This window comes from Bubalus kerabau, chromosome 7, assembly GCF_029407905.1.
Source record: "Bubalus kerabau isolate K-KA32 ecotype Philippines breed swamp buffalo chromosome 7, PCC_UOA_SB_1v2, whole genome shotgun sequence".
Lineage (NCBI taxonomy): Eukaryota > Metazoa > Chordata > Mammalia > Artiodactyla > Bovidae > Bubalus > Bubalus kerabau.
Window position 1 is genome coordinate 29,434,640 of NC_073630.1, and position 8,043 is coordinate 29,442,682.

The window sequence follows — 8,043 nt, forward strand, 5'->3', positions numbered from 1 at the left end:
CATCCCCATTTCTCTATGTCCATGACCAATTAAGAAAAGGCACTGAAATATGGGGTTGACTGGTCTGACTCCAACCTGAAGCTCAAGAGAAATTAGAAGGTCAGTTTGTGAGGACAAGAATGGGCATTGTGTCCAAAGCCACTAGTAAGAATTGATGCTTTTGAACTGTGGTGCTGGAGGAGACTTTTGAGAGGCCCTTGGAAAGCAAGGAGACAAAACCAGTCAATCCTAAAGGAAATTAACCCTGAATATTCATTGGAAGGACTGATGCTGAAGCTGAAGCACCAGTACTTTGGCCACCTGGTGCAAAGAGCCGACTCATCGGAAAAAACCCTAATGCTGGGAAAGACTGAAGGCAGGAGGAGAAGGGGGCAGCAGAGGATGAGATGATTAGATAGCATCACTGACTCAATGGACAAGAGTTTGAGCGAACTCCAGGAGATAGTGAGGGACAGGGAAGCCTGGCATGCTGCGGTCCACAGGGTCTCAAAGAGGCGACCACAACTCAGTGACTGAACAACAATCTCCAGAGCCTGACATCCAGCACGTGCATTTAAGCAGAGGCTGAGCAAGGGACTCGATGATGGCTGCACCATCGGGTGGTGTTCATGAGGGGTGGATAGTCACCCGTGTCATTTGGAGACTCAGCTGGAATGTGAGATTCACAGCAGGCCTTCCGGCCCTGGGGTGGGGCATAAGAATAGAGAAGGGGGGCAGGAAACTCACTCATGAGTATAGGGTGTGAGGTAGGATTCATTCATAGGAGAAAATGGGCAGGAACCTAATTATTGGGGTGTTTGGGGTTCCCCCAAGACAGAGAAATTCTTACTGGAAATGAACTAGGAGTTCCAGATTAAAACACTCACATGCACTATGGAATGAGGGCGATAATGGCTTAACTATAATATCAGAGAAAGTCGGGTACTGACTGAGTACAAGCCAGTGGGGCGATGTGGTTATACACCGCCGGGAGCACCAGCATCACTAGATGTGTCCTATCCAGGTGTAGAAAGAGGATGGCTCCACTAGTCCTGCTTCCTCAGGGTGCACAGAGAGAGCTCCCTTTGATAGGGGAGCAATGATTGTGAGCAGGCCATCTGGGAGAATGTGGGAGGAAGAGAATGTATCAGCCAGGGCTCACGGTTGCTAATGACCAAAACCGACTCTGGCTATCGTAGGCAAAAGAGGAATTTGTTGGAACATTATTGGGTGACTTGTACCATCACCAGGAGACTGGAGAGTCTGGTGGGGAGAATACTCAAGAGCCAAATGAGGCCGGCAGCAGATCGAGCTAGGACGCTGTGCTAGCCCCTCCTCCACTGCCCACGGTGGTCATCACTGCTGGATCCTTCTGTTTTCCACCGACTGAGCCTGCCCCTCCCCCTTCACATTAAAAACCCTACTCGGTGCTTCCAGTTGGCTATGTGACCATGTGCTGGCTGTCTGCAGATGAGAAGAGGGAATCCCCAGTCCTCTTTGGCTTCTGTGATGGGAAGTAGGTCTCTGCCTTCCTCTAAGACTCACAAAATGAAGAATAGCTACAGAAGAAGATGAGTTAGCCCGTGACTAGAGAAGCCTGGCAGGCTAGAGTCCATGGGGTAGCAAACAGTCGGATACGACTGAGCACATGTGCACTCTGAAGTGAACTGAAGTCAAAGTTGCTCAGTCGTGTCCAACTTTTTGCAACCCCATAGACTATACAGTCCATGGAATTCTCCAGGCCAGAATACCGGAGTGGGCAGCCTTTCCTTTCCCCAGGGGATCTTCCAAACCCAGGGATTGAACCCAGGTCTCCCACATTGTAGATGGATTCTTTACCAGCTGAGCCACAAGGAAAGCCCAAGAATACTAGAGTAGGTAGCCTGTCCCTTCTCCAGCGGATCTTCCCAACCAGGAATCAGCTCAGGGTCTCCTGCATTGCAGGTGGATTCTTTACCAACTGAGCTATCAGGGAACCTGCAGGCACACTGGGGCACACATAAACAAATGAAAAAGCAAAATCAGGTACAAAGCAGCTATCTGTGATTACTTCTGTAATACCCTAAGGGGTAGGAAAAAGGTTGATAGGTACATGCAATTGTGAAGCAGGTATTCATTTGTTCAAAGTATGATTCTAATGAACAAAACTGGGCCAACACGACTGAACTGCCTTTGGCAGTAGGGAGTTCCCCATTCCTGGCAGAATGCAAGAAAATGCTGGTGACCCTTGGTGAAGTTTTCTCTGTGACAATGAATTTCTAATAATAAGTCATCGAGTTCTAGCGAATTCCCTGGAAGTCCAGTGGTTAGGATTCAATGGTGCTTTCACTGCTGTGAGCTCGGGATTCAACCCAGCCGGGGAACTAAAATCCCGAAAGCTGGGTGGCAAGGCCAGAAAAAAGAAATCATCTTGCTGTAAACCAGTGTATTTCTTTCTAACTTATTCTCTCTGCATTGTAACAAAGAAGGAGAATATTCAAGAAACTCTTAAATCTTAGACCTTAAAACAGCTTGCATGTGCTTGGGTACAAAGGTGGGAAAAGTTATGCATCCCCTGATGTTTTCTAACAGATGAGAAGATGGTGGAGGTGGAGAGCGGAGGGTGAGCATATGTTTCCTCTTCCCAGAAGTACAAGTCAGTCATCCACGCCAGCAACAGGCAGGTTGGAGGTGTGGGAAGTTTCTGGCTACTAAATTGGTCCCTAAAACCTCCAAGAGGTTGGAAGTTAGAAATGGGCTGGGGGTAGAGGAAAGGGAGAGAAAAGAATTCTGCTGCTCCTGATGCCAGGATCGACTTCCCACACTCCTGTCACCTCCCACCCAGAAGGGAGGCCCCCTGGGTGGTTAATTGTACCTGGCACCCAGGGAGCAGCATCTAGGGTCACTGGTGTTTGGCCAGCCCTCTGCCTGGTTCCTTTACTCTGTGTGCTTGGGTCAGTTCCTTCTCTGTTGCCCATAAATATTTACAGCTCCTGCATGCCCTTGCAAATGGGATTAATCTTCACATATTTCTGGGACAGAGACGGGCCTGTCCAACCTTAGTCCTGAGGAATAGGGAGGAGCAATTTCTAACCCACCGGCCCCGTCTTTATACCAATTAGTCTCAAGGAGAGAAGGAGAGTAGGGAGGAAGGAACAGAAAAAGGGAAGGAGAAGGGGTAGACAAATGCTTTGAAATGTAAGCCAAATGTCAAAGGAGATCTGAGCTCAGTGTTCGGGGAGCAAACTAGGAGAACGGGGCTTGTGAGGGCAGTATCAGTACCAGGTGAGGGGGTGAAGAGCCTGGGTGAGTCCAAAAATAGACTGACCCATAATTGTAGTTCCAGAGCACGATGTCGAGAAATCGAAACCCTCTTCTCCAGGTAAAGGAGAGAAGGGATGCCTGGCAGTCTACAGCATTCTGGAAGTGAAACGACAGATAAAGGAGTTTCTGAGCAAGGTTATTAGTGTGGATAATTACCATAATCATTCAAGTTTTATTTAAATTCATATGATATCTTCGGAAAAGGAATTTTAAAGCAGTTGAACTGCCAGGCACTCCTTCCTTGCAAATTTTAAACTGCCTGAGGTTTCAATCTTTTCAGATATTCACCATTTTCTGTTAAGAAAATGCCTTCCCTTGAAATGTTGACTGTTAAGGAAATTTATCTTTTCCTTCAGTCTTCACAGGAATGCGAGCGATTAGCCACGGAGCCCTTCTCTGTCTAGCACCAGGCATCAGCCGCCCGGCGACGCAGAGGCCATTTGAACGGGACCGCAGAATAATCTTCAGGAGAAAAAGCCAGCTCTCTCGAGTGGCGGCAGCCCCTTGTGCTGAGTTAAACACGCTGCAGACTCTGGCTGGCGAGGTGTGGTGTTAATGACAATGGTGGCTGCAGAGGTTAATATCTGTCTGCCAGACGCTTTGCAATTTACTCTCCCCTATTTCATCCTAATTACAAACCCTAAACACTTTCTTTTAATTAAATATTTTTGTTTTGTTGGCAGCAGAAGACCCTTAAACCATTTAAGCCTAAACATTATCAGAACTCCAATATATAAAACAGATAGTAATATCTGAAATTTATACATTTTTCATGTACCAAGCTTTAGATATTAATTTATTAAATCCTCATAACACCCTGTAAAGAAATATTATTGTCATCTCTGTTTACAGGGAGGGAAACCGAGATGCATGAAAGATACCTTGTCTGAGATCATGCGGCTAGGAAATAGGAGGACTGTGACTGGAAGCCAGCCAGCCAGCCTCCAGACCCTCTTAAGCTAATGTGGGAGTGGAGGGCTCTGAGTCCTGGCCTTATCCCTCTCTCTTCTTGCTCTCGACTTCCCAGATGGCTCAGTGGTGAAGAACCTGCCTGCCACTGTAGGAGATGTGGGTTCGATCCCTGGGTCAGGAAGATCTCCTGGAGGAGAAAATGGCAACCCACTCCAGTACTCTTGCCTATGAAATCTTAGGGACAGAGGAGCCTGGCGGGCTATAGTCTGTGGGGCTGCAAAAGAGTCGGACATGATTTAGTGACTAAATGACAACGCCCTCTTGCTCTACAAAACACCTTGGGCTCTATAAAGCACAGCTGGAAAAGCAACTCATGCAGTTCCACTCTCCTCTTCTGCTGCTGCTGCTGCTAAGTCGCTTAAGTCGTGTTCGACTCTGTGCGACCCCAAAGACGGCAGCCCACCAGGCTCCCCCGTCCTTGGGATTCTCCAGGCAGGAACACTGGAGTGGGTTGCCATTTCCTTCTCCAGCTCTCCTCTTATAGGGGTGACAAAATTGAAACCCAGAGAGGTAAAATGACTTTCCTAAGATCTCATAATCAGCACTCAAAAAAAAGGTCACTTACACCCTGTTCTTTAAGTCAAAGACTCACTGGTTTCTCTCCTGATAGTCAAGCTCTGTATTTTCTGTTGAAAAAAAAAATGGCTTGAGGGTGTGTGAGGTTATCTTGAAGAGAATTTAGATGGATGCAGGAACTCAATTAAGTGTCAAAGTGATCAAAGAGCAGCTTAGGGGAAAACCCAAATTAACTCAATTATATCTTTCACTTCCTCCTCCTTCTTATATGAAACAGAATAAGACAAGAGCAAATGAGACCCAAGTCGTAAATTGTCATTCATTCACTCAACAAATAATGATTGACAGCCTACTGTGTGTCATGAACTGATCACATGCATAGATATCCCATGTGTCACATACTAGGTGTGGGGACACTGCAGAGAATAAGTCAAGTTCCTGCCCTCTTAGAGGTCACAGTCGAGGGCCAGTGGGTGGACCAGTTGCCTCTGCGTAGATGGAGTTTTGAGAGGGCTTTGAGCTGGTCTGTATCCTGGCCAGCTGCCTTGCGGCTGTAGCCATTTGTCATCAGAAGACCAAGCGAGAGGATGGGTGACCTAGAACAATCTGTGACTGTTTTTGAGATGTCTCTGTTTTCCTTATGGTGAACCATTAGGGGATCTGTTTAAAAGATTTTACCTTAACAATTTAAAACTCTGTGCCTCACTTCATCTTTGTGTAGTGAGTACATGTAACGTGTTTTATTTCTATGGAAGCGTACAGTAACCTTTCAGGAATTGATAGCATCTTTTTTTCTGTCCATTAACTCTAGGCAATGGTCTATTGCTGTTGATGGAAAATGCAAGACTTTACAATTTTCAAGTCATTCCTAGAGCTTGCTCATGATTGAAAGTTTAATAACAGAAATATGATCACTAATAATGTTACATTTTATGTGGACTAAATTACAATATGTATAACTATCCAGTCATTCAACAAATATTTATTTGAATCACTTTGTGTTCATTTGGAAGCTTTCAATTGCAAATCACTGAAGTTCAAGGTGGCTTAAGCAATAAATATAATTTGTTGGATTACATAACTGAAAAAGTTCAGGGTTATTTCAAACTTCAGAATGGTCTGATCAGGGCTCTGTTTTTTAAACTTCTCTCAGCCCTGTCTCTCCTCTGGCTACTGCCTTATTCTTGGCCTGGTATTTCTCCAAGTAGAAAAAATGGCTGTTTACTTTAGCCTGTGTACTTATCTGCACACCACCCTAGACTGAGACAGAATTTCTTTCCAAATCAGCAAAGGTCTGGGCTTCATTCTTATTGGACCATCTTGGGTCATGTGCCTTCTCTAGACCAATCACTGTGGATAAGAAATTGGGATTACACTGATTGGTCTAGGCTATTTAGGGCTCACCCCTGTTGCTGGAGGAGAGGTAGACAGTCCCATACAAACTGCACAACTGACGCCCCATGGAGGAGAAATGGGTGCTGGATAGCAGCTCAACTCTGTTTTAAGCTACCATATGCCATACACTGTGGTAGTATCACTGTGAACAATCTGCTCTAGCCAAACACCCATAAGCAGATTTTTAAAATGTTCATAGCACAACTTTGAGATGCTTTCAGTTGGAAGCAATAAGCTTTCCTAGTGGGAATAATACCTTTAAATATTCAGATACATCAAACTAAACTATCGATCTAGGTTATTGCATTGTGTGTTAAACCCAAGTCTTAAGCAAGCTGGTATTCGGCAAAGGGGAGAAGGCACTGCCGTCTGTCCATTTTTCCAGCTGTCTGGTCATTTTCTGTGCAACAAGTTGTGTCTGCGGGGTCACCTGGCAGCCTGCACGTGTGACACTGTGGTCACTAGTGGGTCACCAGGACATTGAGGCTGGAATTGATAAGAATGCAGAGGCACCCGGAAAGTTCTGTTGCTCATAAATACCTGAGGGTATGCAAGTTCTATCTATCCAATAGGAACATATTTCACTGAAGTATGCTGTATTCCTGAAAATCCTTAAATTGCTATCTGAGTACCACTCCTGAGTTGCATTTTATAGATTCCTAAATTATATGATGCTATAGCAGAAACAGTGATCTTTGTCTTATTCACAGTCTTAGCCAAGACTGCTAGAAAGCAAGCATATGAAGTTTGATGCTCTAGGATGATAATGTCAAATCGTACTCAATTAAGTTCCTTAAAATTCAGTCCCCTGCCTTTAGTCTATTACTATTACTATCGCCAGTTACTATTACTATAACTACCGTGACACACACATGAACTGTTCATCACCTTATTTTGAGATTCTCAAATTTGAGAGAACTGTAAAGATATGAAAAACTGGGTATTGGAGTTGAAAAGATTAAAGGTTATGACATGTACATTTCATGAAAGTTAGTTTAGAACAAACGCTTCATTTTCCCAATGAATCCTAATTATAAAGTAGGTACTTTGGCACAATATTTCCCTCTTAACTGTTTGCTACAACACTAGGAGTGGATGAATAATAGCGGACCTCAGATGACTCAATGGTCCAGGAGGACAAATCTTTGTACAGAGGGGAACAGGGCGTATTTCACTGCTAAGGGTTCCATCTCATAATCCTCCTAGTTAAGAGAACTGTGGATGCCCTCAAAGGCACAAAGGGATAGCATTCTGCCTATTAAATGTGCTTCTGCATTAATCCAGAAGTTCTTTGTTGATAAACAGATGCACAGCAACCACATTTAAATTTCAGAACCTTACAATAAGATGTATTTGAATAAAGAAGAAAAACAGGGAACCCAAAGCTATTAAGTGGAGCTTTTTAAAGTCATGGCCAGGTGCTATTTCAACACAAACATGTCAGTTCCATCCCAGTTAAAGCAGATAAAATCCTCCAGTCTCTTCAAGAGTTGTACTTGGACAACGAAATGGGAATTTTGTGTAGGGTTTTTCAGGTGTGATGTTTTTAAAAATTTTTGCGAATAATATTTTCAAGGCAATTGCTTTTGAACAGGGCAGCAAGGGGAAGCCAAGTTAGGTTAACAGATCAACCATAGAAAATTCAAGAGGGTCCTTTGCTGGGTGAGAGGGAGTCTGTGGCTTTGCCATGTGGTTGTGTGGCTCCACCAAGTTGCCCTGACTGTTTTGCAGGGGTTTGTGGTGTATTCACTGACACCTCGGTGGCTGCAGGCTGAGGATGGCTCTTAGGCGGGCTCAGCCAGCTTGGCACACTCTCAGCTCTGGGAAGTCCACGCTGTTTTACAAAGAGCAGGTGGGCAAAAAAGCTCAACACTGCAG